Source organism: Symphalangus syndactylus, chromosome 11 (genome assembly GCF_028878055.3).
Source record: "Symphalangus syndactylus isolate Jambi chromosome 11, NHGRI_mSymSyn1-v2.1_pri, whole genome shotgun sequence".
Classification (NCBI taxonomy): Eukaryota; Metazoa; Chordata; class Mammalia; order Primates; family Hylobatidae; genus Symphalangus; species Symphalangus syndactylus.
Genome location: NC_072433.2, coordinates 35976217 through 35988763, shown reverse-complemented (window position 1 = coordinate 35988763; position 12547 = coordinate 35976217). Strand labels below are relative to the sequence as shown.

Here is a 12547-nt window from a genome sequence, read left to right as displayed (position 1 = left end):
GTTTGAGCTCATTCACTGGCTCAGTCACTTCCTCTGTGCCTCAGTTTCCTCCTGTGAAAATGAGAGTAGGGCTAGTGTCTAACCCATTGAGTTATGGTGAGATGTAAATTGGAGCAAGCACATAGCACCCTCAGCCCAGCATCTGGCACACAATTGGCACTTCTGCAAACACAAGCTGCAGTTATAGTGGGAGGCAAAGACTGGATAGAATTTTTTACTCTGCCTTTTCTTACTTTGAATCACGTAAGTGCTGGGCGTGGTGGCTCATGCCTGTAGTCCCAGCTTCTTGGAAGGCAGAGGTGGGAGGATCGCTTAAGCCCAGGAGTTGGTCAGCCTGGCCAACATAGCTAGACTCCCATCTCTAAATTTTTTTTTTAATTATTATAATAAGCATTTTCCATGTCACTTTTTCCTACTAATGCCTACATTTTTCTGAAGTGCAGACATCATAGGATAAGGCCAAGGTCACATTCAGAATGGAGGTTCCAGTGTCTGGGGCACACCTAGTGCTCAATAAAAATGGCTGAAAAGTATTTTATTTATTCACTTATTTAGAGTTGGGGTCTCTCTCTCTCACCCAGGCTGGAGTGAGGTGGCATGATCAGAGCTCACTGCAGCCTTAAACTCCTGAGCTGAAGCAATCCTCCCACCTCAGCCTCCCATGTACAGGAACTACAGCTGTGAGCCACTGCACCCAGCAAAAAACTATTTTAAATGGCTGCATAATATTCCACTGAGAGCCTGTGCCCTGACTGAGCTGGCCATTCCATAGGGTCTGATATTTGAGTAGCTCCCATTTTTGTCACTTTTATAAACAGCATTGCTGTCACCATTGCCACCCACACAACCCGTTCATTCCTGGTGTGGGGAGGGAAGGGAGAAGAGAGGTTGTCAATTTCCTAAAAAATCTTTCTGAATAAAGAGTCTGAGCATTTTTTTTTCACTTTCTAAACATGTTGCCAGATTGCCCCTCAGAAGGCCTGTACCAAATTTACACAGTCGTTGGCAGCATTTTTTGACGAGAACTACTTTCCACGCTAATTTACAGTTTTTCTCTTGGATCTGGAATTCTCGCCCTGGCTGGTTCTCCTGGGAGGCATGAGGCATATATAAAGATCTCTGAGCGATGGCTGTCACCAGAGGGGCGTATCTGGTTCTTCTGCCAGGTGCTCAGGCTGGGAGCGTTTCTGTCTGCTGGGCCAGGCCAGGTGGGGCTGAGAGCACTGACTCAGAGCTCCCAATCCCTGCCTGCTCTTAAGCCCCCAGAGATCTTCCGAGGTCAGTCCCGGAACGCCTCAGTACCCCGCAGTCCAACACTCTGGCCCATCCTAGATGGATGAGTCTCATCTGGTGCCACCAGCATGATTCCTGCTCTCACACCCTGGCACTTCATTGGGGCTCCTTTCAATAAGTCAATCAGCTACTCCTGGGGGAAAAAAAAATTTCTCCTGGGTGGGGAGATGGGGACAGGGGCCATAAGGGAAGCCACGTGCTCCTGGAAAGCCATAGCCACAGCCCCCGACCACCTGCTGAACTCTTAGCACCACTGCTGCTTCTGCCTTTAAACTGTAGCATCGCTTTGCTGAGGTTCTGTGGTGCGCAGCCTCTCCCCTAGCTCTGGTCCTCCTCCTCCAGGGGTGGCCCTTGTTTGCAAACAGCAACAGGAAGTTTTGACGCTGCTGATTAACCAGACTCCCACAGCTCTCAGTGATTAGTCATCGCCACCAGTGTCAAACTCCCGCCCGCCCCGCTGACACTACCAGCTTCCAGGTGACCGAGAGGAAGCAGCAAGGATCCTGCGGTTCCCATGGCTTTCATCTGCCACCTTCCAAGGGAGGGGAGGGACAAACTTCCATCCACCCCAGACAACCAGAATGTGCAGGGCCCTGAATGCCAAGACGGGAATTTAATCTAATTCAACTTCAGCAATGGGCTGAGGGACAGCTTCATGCCAGGCACAGGGAAAAACTCTTTACACACAAGATTATCTTTGCTATCATTCAATCCCTGCAACAACATGTGTGGTAGGTGTTATTATTCCCAATGTACAGATGGAGAGACTGAGGCCAGTGGAAGACCTATGGATGTGTAGGGGCTGCTGTGGGAAGGCAGCTTGGAGTGCCAGAGATGGTGGGTATTGCCAGCAGGAGCTGTGTCCCCAACCCACGATGTGACCTTGGTCAGATTTCCTCCCTGTTCTGGGTCTCATGCCCCTCCCTGAGTAAATGAGGAGGGTGGACTGGTGACCTTCTCAGGGCTACAGCCACAAGGAAGTGAGTGGGCCAGCTGGAAGGGATGGTCCTCATTCTGGGATTCTGCTTGCTGAAAGCCTGATCCAAGGGCAGGAGCATCCCACCTCAGTACCTGGGGCTGGCTTCACCTTTCACAGTTGCCTCTCCAAGGAACTCCACTGAAAGAAAGTAGTTGAGTGGTTGCCAGGGCCTGGGAAGGAGAATGAGGAGTGACTATGAATGGGGCTTCTTTGGGGCGTTATAAAATGTCCTAAAGTTAGATTATGGTGACAGTGTACAACTCTGTAAATATACTAAAAACTATTGGATTGTACACTTTAACAGGTGAATGTTATGGTATGATAATTATATCTCAATAAAGCCGTTTAAAAGAGAAAGGAGGAAGGAGGGAGGGAGGACAGGAGAGAGAGACCTACACAGAGGTCAGGCTAAGCGTGATGGCTCACGCCTGTAATCCCAGCAGTTTGGGAGGCAGAGCAGGGAGGATCACTTGAGGCCAGGAGTTTGAGACCAGCCTGGGCAACATGGCAAGACCCCATTTCTACAAAAACATTTAAAAATTAGCTGGGCATGGAGTGCATACCTATGGTCCCAGCTACTTAGAAGGCCTGAGGCGTGGGGCCAAGCGGAGTGGCTCACGCCTGTAATCCCAGCACTTTGGGAGGCTGAGGTAGGTGGATCATTTGAGATCAGGAGTTCGAGACCAGCCTAGCCAACATGGTGAAATCCTGTCTCTACTAAAAATACAAAAATTAGCCAGGCACGGTGGCATAAGCTTGTAAACCCAGCTACTTGGGAGGCTGAGACAGAGAATCACTTGAACCTGGGAGGCAGAGGTTGCAGTGAGCCGAGATTGTGATTGTGCCACTGCACTCTAGCCTGGGTGACAGTGAGACCCCGTCTCAAAAAAAAAAAAAAAAAAAGATTGAGGCCAGAGAATCACTTGAGCCCAGGAGTTCAAGGCTGCAGTGAGCTATGATCACACCACTGCACTACAGCCTAGGTGACAGAGCGAGACCCCATCTCTTTTTTTTTGAGACGGAGTCTGGCTGTCGCCGAGGCTGGAGTGCAGTGGCGCGATCTCGGCTCACTGCAGGCTCCGCCCCGTGGGGTTCACGCCATTCTCCTGCCTCAGCCTTCCAAGTAGCTGGGACTACAGGCGCCCACCACCTCGCCTGGCTAATTGTTTGTATTTTTTTTTTTTTTTTTTTTGGTGACGGAGTCTTGCTCTGTCACCCAGGCTGGAGTGCAGTGGCGCGATCTCGGCTCACTGCAAGCTCCGCCTCCCGGGTTCACGCCATTCTGCTGCCTCAGCCTCTCCGAGTAGTTGGGACTACAGGCGCCCGCCACCACGCCCGGCTAATTTTTTGTATTTTTTTAGTAGAGACGGGGTTTCACCGTGGTCTCGATCTCCTGACCTTGTGATCCGCCCGCCTCGACCTCCCAAAGTGCTGGGATTACAAGCGTGAGCCACCGCGCCTGGCCTTATTTTTTGTATTTTTAGTAGAGATGGGGTTTCACCGTGTTAGCCAGGATGGTTTTGATCTCCTGACCTCATGATCCGCCTGCCTAGGCCTCCCGAAGTGCTGGGATTACAGGTGTGAGCCACCGTGCCCGGGCCCCCATCTCTTAAAAAATAAAAAAAGAGGTCAGGCCAGAGCTGCCTTTGGGATTTACCTTCTGGGAATAGGGCCCTCAGCACCCAGCCCCTCTGCAATCATCCCCCTCTAAGCAGCCTCACTCCAGATCCCAGGAAAGGTGTGTGTGAAGACACCCAGTGGCAGGCGGTGGCTCCAGCTGCTGAACGAAGATTATGGGGCCCTGGCCTCTGGTGCTTGCCCTCCTCAGAGCGGAAAGAGCCATGAATCAAAGGGCAGGTGTGTGTGGACCTGAAGGAATGTGGGGAGGGTGGCAAGAAAACGGCTGGAGGCGGAGCGGGAGAGACCCCATGAGTCAGGGTGAGATGAGGTGTTGCTCAGACAGGGAGGGCCTGGAAACAAAGCCTGGACTGGAAACACCGAAACACTGGGCTGGCCAGGGCGCTCTCAGTTGCCTGGAAACATCTTAACACTCCAGAAAATGTGAGTAAGGAATACCTGCTGCCCCTGAGGGCCCCCCACAACTGGTCCAGCCATGTCTGCTTGGCAATCGTGGGGCACAGGCAGATGCAGCTGCCCAAGAGGCAACTCCAGCCTAGACCTAACACTGAGCCAGGGGCACAGGTGCAAGGAATCCATCACGAGGGCTAAACTGGCCAATAAGAGGCAGGAGCTCATTCCACTTGTACTGTTTGGGCAACTTGCTGTTGAAAAAGGAGAACCTGGCCGGGCACAGTGGCTCACACCTGTAATCCCAACACTTTGGGAGACTGAAGCTAGTGGATCACCTGAGGTCAGGAGTTCGAGACCAGCCTGCTCAACATGGAGAAACCCCATCTCTAGTGAAAATACAAAAATTAGTCAGGCGTAATGGTGCACGCCTGTGATCCCAGCTACTCGGGCGGCTGAGGCAGGAGAATCGCTTGAACCCAGGAGGCGGAGGTTGCAGTGAGCCGAGATTGTGCCACTGCACTCCAGCCTGGACAACAAAGCAAGGCCTTGTCTCAAAATACAATAAATAAATAAATAAGGAGAACCCAGAGGATCTTGGAGGCATAGTGTCCCTGTCTAAATCTCCAGATAACCCAGAAAGCATGCACTGCCCCCACGCCACTCCACCCCCTCCACGCCTGCCTGTCCTATGCTCTTCATGCCCACCTCCTGGGGCAAATGGCACCGGATGCCCCTGTCTTAAGTGAACAAATGGAGACTCTAACCACCTTCTGAGAATCCCAGCCCTGGGGTCAAACCTGCATGCCTGCTGAGTGCCTGCATGACAATAATTAGGATCTCCTATGCTCTGAAGCAACGTCCTGCCTGGCATCCTGCGTGTGTCCAGCAACTCCCTGCACCCGGGCACCACTCACGCAGCTGGGTTTGGCATCCTCACAGCCTCTGCAGCATGTGCCTTCAGAGGGAAGAGACCCAGGGACTCGGGAGACTCAAGGCATCTCCAGAGTCACAGCCTGAAGAAAGAACCCCATGCTCTCCTGGACATAAAAGCCATGCAGTCCCTGGTAGACAGGTAGGCAGAGGTGAAGGGATCTACCCTGGCACTGGGTAGGGGCTGTGCAGTCACTCCTGCTTATTCTTCCTGTACATCCCGCTACCGTCCCCATGCCATAGATTTGACTGGGGCAGGCTGGCTGCAGAGTCCAAGTCTCGAACCACTGCACCACACTGCCTCTCAAGGGCACAGTCAGTGGGGTCCTTGTCATTGTGGGTCATTCCTCAGCATGCATTCAGGGCTCTTCACCATCTGCCTGCAGCTGCCCTGCCCAGCCTTCTCTCCCACTGACCCCACAAGGCACCCTCTTTCTGGTCCTTCAGTTTTCCATATGCTCCGCCCACACCCCCACATCTCCACCTGCAGCCGTTTACCTGTGAGGCCCAATGGAAGCATCACCTCCTCCATGGGGACTCCTGATACCACCTAGTCAGAAGTCTCCCAGGACCACCTCCCCTTCCCTTAGCTCACCTAGTACTGGATTCACAACTGTGGGGGACTGTCAGTTTCCTACATCAGATTGGAGGTCCCTGATTCAGACTTCCATGCTGTGTGACTTAGGGTAAGGCACCTAACCTCTCTGAGCCTCAGTTTCCTCATTAACAGGTAACATTTATTGAGCACATACTATGTGCTAAGTACTCTACATGCAGTATCCCATTTAATCCTTACAGCACCTATGAGGCAGGTACTATAATTATCCCATGTTACAGATGAAGAAACTGTCACTGTCATTAGGACTACCATCATTATCATTACTATCATTCTTTTTTTTTTTTTTTTTTTTTTTTTTTTTGGAGACAGATGCTCTGTCACCCAGGCTGGAGTGCAGTGGTGCGATCTCAGCTCACTGCAACCTCTGCCTCCCAGGTTCAAGCAATTCTCATGTCTCAGCATCCCGAGTAGCTGGGACTACAGGCATGCACCAACACACCCAATTGTTTGTATTTTAGTAGAGATGGGGTTTCACCATGTTGCCCAGGCCGATCTTGAACTCCTGAGCTCAAGCAATCCACGAACCTCAGCCTCCCAAACTGCTAGGATTACAGGTGTGAGCCACCATGCCTGGGCTAATATTGCCATTTTTTTGTCCGCTACAAAACCTAGTGCACAGCAGACACTCAAACAGCAAAATTCAAGTATGGCTGGAATTGGAACCAGCCTTAGATAGGAAGGAGTTGCAGAAACAGAGTTCTGCACATGCTCTAGAACACGCAGGCCTGGCCCTGTCCTGGCTGGGGTGATACCATCTTTGGAGGCTGATGCTGGTAGTCTGTTGTGGCTGGGGACTTGGGGTGGCCTCCTTTTGCTTCTCACATCAGCCCTGTCTCTACCCACAGAAACAGACTCTGCCCAAACCAGTCCTGCAATGCACAGAGCCCGGTGGCAAACAAGCCACCTGGAAAAATGGTGCCCAAGGCTGTGGGGGTCCTGGGAGGCTGACTGGAGGCAGAATTGTGCTCATCTGTAACCAGAGTAGCTCCGGGTTGCTTCTGTTAGCTCAAGGCCACAGGTACATCTCTGTGCTTCGAGATCCAAACCGCACCCCCCCACCGCCACGTGTTTTCTAGGATCCCCTCCAAGCATTTTCCAAAGCCCCAAGGGGCTGCTTACAAGACTCTCTGCCCATCACCCCCAACCTGGCTGAGCTGGGACCACATCAGCACCTGGCCTGACTCTTCTACCAGGATGCCCTCCAAGACCAACACTGATGCCTGAGTCACCCTCACCAGGGAGGCTGGGGGTACCCCCACATGGCTGCTGCAACTGATGTTGGAAACAGAGGCTCCAAAAATGTAAGTGAAGTGGGTTTTCCTGCTAAATACTCCATTCGGGGCCTGGAAGAAGGGGAGCAAATGTCTGTCTGCCCCCTCAACTCCACCCAGTCATGGCTTGTCCCACGGCCAAGTTGCCTGGGTCCGTGGGATCACCAAGTTCTTCCGACTCACTATACACACTGCCAAACACCCCCAGACTCCTTTCCTGCCACTCCCCCACCTCAGGCACACATGCAGTGCTTGGCGCCTGGGTTGTCTGTGCCCTGTGGCGACTGCTGCCTGGATACGCCGGGGTCCATTCGAGGATGAACTCGGCTGGGTCACCCCTGCTACAAACAGGCTTTTACACCTGGGGTGAGGGTCTTCAGGAGTCCTGTCCTTTTTCCTCCTGAGGCCTCCTTGGTCCTGATGTTAGTGAGTGGCCATCCACGTACCCACAGGAAGGATGTGGTCAAATCCTCTTACCAGCGGCTCTGAACCATTTGACCTGCTACCTGAGCCGCTGGGGAGAGGAAAGGGGAGGGTGCTCCCACTTCTAATAGTTCATCAAGTTCTCACAACATCCCCATTCACAGGTGAGAAAACTGAGGCCCGAAAAGTTTCAACCCAAACCACGACACTCCTTGCCCCAAACCCAGAAGCCTGAGGAAGTAGGGAAGTGCGGTGGGATCTGTCTTCCCGTGTGTCTTCAGGATCCTGGGGCCTGCCCCTCCTGGCTTCCTCTTGAGGAAGGCCTCAGAAGACCTGCCTTTGGTCGCAGGACAGAAGCTGGGCCAAGAGGCAAGGGTTTTGGCCGCCACAGGGGAAACTCTGGGCTCAGAGCTGCCGAAGTGACTCACGGGCCCTGCTGGGAAGCAGCTGACGTTCCTTGTCTGCGCCTTACAAAACCACACGGGCTGCGGCTGCGAGTGACAGCCGGCTGCTCTGAGTGGCGGAGGAATGTTGTTGCCAGACAGGTTCCTGAGGCATCTGCTGAGCTGTGCTCCAGAAACCAGCCCTGGGCAGCTGCCACACCAGGCAGCCTCCACCCCTCCCCACAACCAGGAGTCGTGGAGGGCACCCCCACCAACCTCAACAGAACCCTCCCCTCAGGGATCCGTGGAAGTCAGCCACTGCCGCAAGGACAGCCACCCCTTCCAGGCAGGAGCTCATGGGAAACCAAGACCAGGGAACCCATCCCACCCCCAGCAAGACTTGAGGCCAGGGAGGTTGGAGGGGTCTCCCTGTGACCAAATCTGTGGCTATCACAACCGACCTTGAACCGTAATACTAAGAATGATAACAATAATAATTACAGCTAACCCTTCACACTTACTACATGCCGAGCACCATGGCATGGAGCACTTTTTCTGAATTATCACATGCATTTGTTTCCTGGGGCTGCCGTAGCAAACTGCCACAAACTGCATGGCTTAAAACAACAAAAACATATCCTCTAGGCCAGGCGCGGTGGCTCACGCCTGTAATCCCAGCACTTTGGGAGGCTGAGGCGGGCAGATAACCTGAGGTCAGGAGTTTGATAACAGCCTGGCCAACATGGCGAAACTCCGTCTCTACTAAAAATACAAAAATTAGCCAGGCATGGTGGTAGGAGCCTGTAGTCCCAGCTACTCAGGAGGCTGAGGCAGGAGAATCGTTTGAACCCGGGAGGTAGAGGTTGCAATAAACTGAGATCACACCATTATACTCCAGCCTGGGTGACAGACAGAGACTCTGTCTCAACAGAAAAAAAAAAAAAAAAAAAAGAGAGAAGAAGAAAAGAAAAAGAAAAAGGACTGTATTCTCTTACAACTCTAGAGGCCAGAAATCCAAACTCATGGTGTCGGCGGGGCCACACTCCTCCTGAAGGCCTGGGAGAGAATCCTTCTTTTCCTCTTCCAGCTGCTGCTGGAGGCGGGCGATCTTCAGTGCACCTCAGCTTATGGGCATGTCACACCAGTCTCTTTCCACCTGCACACGGTGTTTTCTCTGTTTATCTATGTCTCTGTGTCCAAATCTCCCTCTTCTTAGAAGGACACCAGTCATATTGGACTTAAGGCCTACGCTAATCCAGTATGACCTCTGCATACCTCTGCAAAGGCCCAAAAAGGTTCCAAATAAGGTCATATTCCCAGGGTTCCAGGTGGATATAAATTTGGGGGAACATTATTCAACTCAATATACCACGTGCAATCTTCTTAATAAGACTGATATTGCTTTTTTCCTCATCTTACAGATAAGAGGCTCAGAGAGGTTAAGCAACTTGCCAGAAATCAGCCAGCCTCTGCTTCTAGAATCCATACTACACTGTCTCACCCATCACCATCATCATCATCGCCATCTCCGCACAGAAGCTTAGCACTTCATCACTTACAAAGCTTCTCCTGGCCATTGTCACATTTTCTTTCTTTCTTTTTTTTGTTCTTTTTTATGTTTTGAGACGGAGTCTCACTCTTTTTGCTCAGGCTGGAGTGCAGTGGCGTGATCTCTGCTCACTGCACCCTCCACCTCTATCTTTAGTAGAGATGGAATTTCACCATGTTGGCCAGGCTGGTCTCGAACTCCTGACCCCAAGCGGTCTGCCTGCCTCAGCTTCCCAAAGTGCTGGGATTACAGGCATGAGCCACCATGCCTAGTCTATTGTTACATTTTCTTCTTGCCATCACAACCTTGAGGGGCTTGGGAAACAGTTGATAAGGAAACAGTGGGCTCCATTAATTAACGTGTCCATGGTCCTATAGCTAACGAGAGGAAGGTCTTTTTGGTTTTCTTTTGAGACAGAATATCCCTCTGTCACCCAGGCTGGAGTACAGTGGCACAATCACAGCTCACTGCAGTGTTGACCTCCCAGGCTCAAGTGATCCTCCCACCTCAGCCTCTCCAATAGCGGGGATTATAGGCGTGTGCTACCAAGCCCAGCTAATTTACTTTTTTGTAGAGCCTGGATCTCACTATGTTGCCCAGTCTGGTTCAAACTCCTAGGCTCAAGGGATCCTCCTGCCTCGGCCTCCCAAAGTGCTGGGATTATAGGTGTGAACCACCAGCCCGGCTGAGTGGCAGGTCTTTTGACCCCAGATCCAGTATACTGCACTATGTAGGCTCCAAATGGAGACCTCATGGGAACATTCCAAGGCTTTGTAAGCCCCTTGAGGCTATTTGCCCAGTGTGGTCAATGCCATTGCTGTGTTTACTGATAACACCCACTTCAGCTACACCTGCCAAGCTCATAAAACATATTGTAAGCCTGCTGCTTAAATTTACCTCCTCAAGTATCAGCTCCTTATCCCCTGTCTGTTCTCTGCCAGCAGCAAGGCCAGCTATTTGAGCAGTGACAATGTGGAGAAAATCTAAGAATCCGGGGGGCCCTCACAGCTCACAGCTGAGCCACAGAGTCTGGGGAGACAGTAGCAGGTGTGGCAGGTGCTTTTCCTCTAGTTGCTCCCAGCCAAGAAGGGACGAGATACAGGCACAGCCCCACTGTCAGCCCCACCCCAGACGTAGCTCCAGAACGGTACAGCGTCTTCACATTGAATGCTCACAAGGGTCCCACAAAATCCGTACTGTTGGCTGGGCATGGTGGCTCACACATGTACTCCCAGCACTTTGGGAGGCCGAGACAGGAGGATCACTTGAGCCTAGGAGTTCAAGACCAGCCTGGGCAACACAGGGAGACCCTGTCTCTATAAAAAATTAAGATATTAGCCAGGCACAGTAGCATGTGCCTGCAGAGCTAGCTACTTGGGAGGCTGAGGGGAGAGGATGGCTTAAGCCTAAGAGTGGGGTACATGACTTGGCTCAAGCAGAAGGATTGGACTCCGAGATATCTCCTGTTTGGACACCAGCACACAGCAGCCAGAGAAGTCTTAACATATGAAAGAGAGATTGTCACCTTCGAACTTTATTTTATTTGTATTTATTTTTTATTTTTTTTAATTTTATTTATTTATTTATTTATTTTTTGAGATGGAGTCTTGCTCTGTCGCCCAGGCTGGAGTGCAATGGCACTATCTCTGCTCACTGCAACCTCTGCCTCCCGGGTTCAAGCGATTCTCCTGCCTCAGCCTCCTGAGTAGCTGGGACTATAGGTGCCCACCACTGCGCCCGGCAAATTTTTGTATTTTTAGTAGAGACAGGGTTTCACCATGTTGGTCAGGCTGGTCTCGAACTCCTGACCTCGTGATCCGCCTGCCTCAGCCTCCCAAAGTGCTGGGATTACAGGCGTGAGCCACCGCGCCCGGCCCTTTTATTTTTATTTTATTTATTTATTGAGATGGAGTTTCATTCTTGTTGCCCAGGCTAGAGTGCGATGGCACGATCTCGGCTCCTCCAACCTCCGCCTCCTGGGTTCCAACAATATTCCTGCCTCAGTCTCCTGAGTAGCTGGGATTACAGGCACCAGCACCATGCCCGGCTAATTTTTTGTATTTTTCGTAGAGATGGAGTTTCACTATGTTGGCCAGACTGGTCTCGAACTCCTGACCTCAAGTGATTTGCCTGCCAAAGTGCTGGGATTACAGGCATGAGCCATTGCACCCGGCTACCTTCTGACTTTAAAATGTGGCACCAGACCTTTGCACTTACTGTTTCCTCTGCCTGGGATGCCATTCCTTGAACTCCATGCAGCTCAGCTGTCCACTTTTCAGAGTGACTTTATTTTTTATTTTTTGAGAGACAAGATCTCACTTTGTCACCCAGGCTGGAGTGCAGTGCAGTGGTGTGATCATAGCTCACTGCAGCCTCAAATCCCTGGGCTCAAGCGATTCCCCCACCTCAGCCTCCTGAGTAGCTGGGGCTATAGGTGCACGCCATAACACTCAGCTAATTATTTTATTCTTTGTAGAGATGGGGCCTCACTATGTTGCCCAGGCTCATCTTGAACTCCTGAACTCAAATGATCCTCCCACCTCAGCCTTCCAAGTGCTGGCTTTATGGGTGTGAACTGCTGTGCCCAGCCCAGAGTGATCTTAGAGTTGATGGCTCCCAGTTATTCTCTACCTTAACCTCCTGGTTTATTTCCATTTTTTTTTTTTTTTTTTTTTTTTGAGACGGAGTCTCGCTGTCGCCCAGGCTGGAGTGCAGTGGCGCGATCTCGGCTCACTGCAGGTTCCGCCCCCCAGGGTTCACGCCATTCTCCTGCCTCAGCCCTCCCAGTAGCTGGGACTACAGGCGCCCGCCACCACACCCGGATACTTTTTTTTTTTGTATTTTTAGTAGAGACGGGGTTTCACCGTGTTAGCCAGGATGGTCTCGATCTCCTGACCTCGTGATCCGCCTGCCTCGGCCTCCCAAAGTGCTGGGATTACAGGCGTGAGCCACCGCGCCCGGCCTGGTTTATTTCCTTCATTGCACTTAGCAAAACCTATGATTATCCTGTTTATTTATCATTTGCTTCTTAATCGTCTTTCTCTCATGAAGACAAGAGGCAAGGACTTT

General features: G+C 51.6%; 1 long non-coding RNA gene across 1 annotated transcript; it reads left to right on the top strand.

Moving 5' to 3' along the window:
* Window positions 1-1758: 1758 nt before the first annotated feature.
* Window positions 1759-8447, top strand: LOC129492776 (uncharacterized). The gene is made up of 4 exons (XR_008660949.1): window positions 1759-2024; window positions 5157-5375; window positions 6929-7153; window positions 7711-8447. It is a non-coding gene; the product is annotated as an uncharacterized lncRNA (long non-coding RNA).
* The last annotated feature ends 4100 nt before the right edge of the window (window positions 8448-12547 follow it).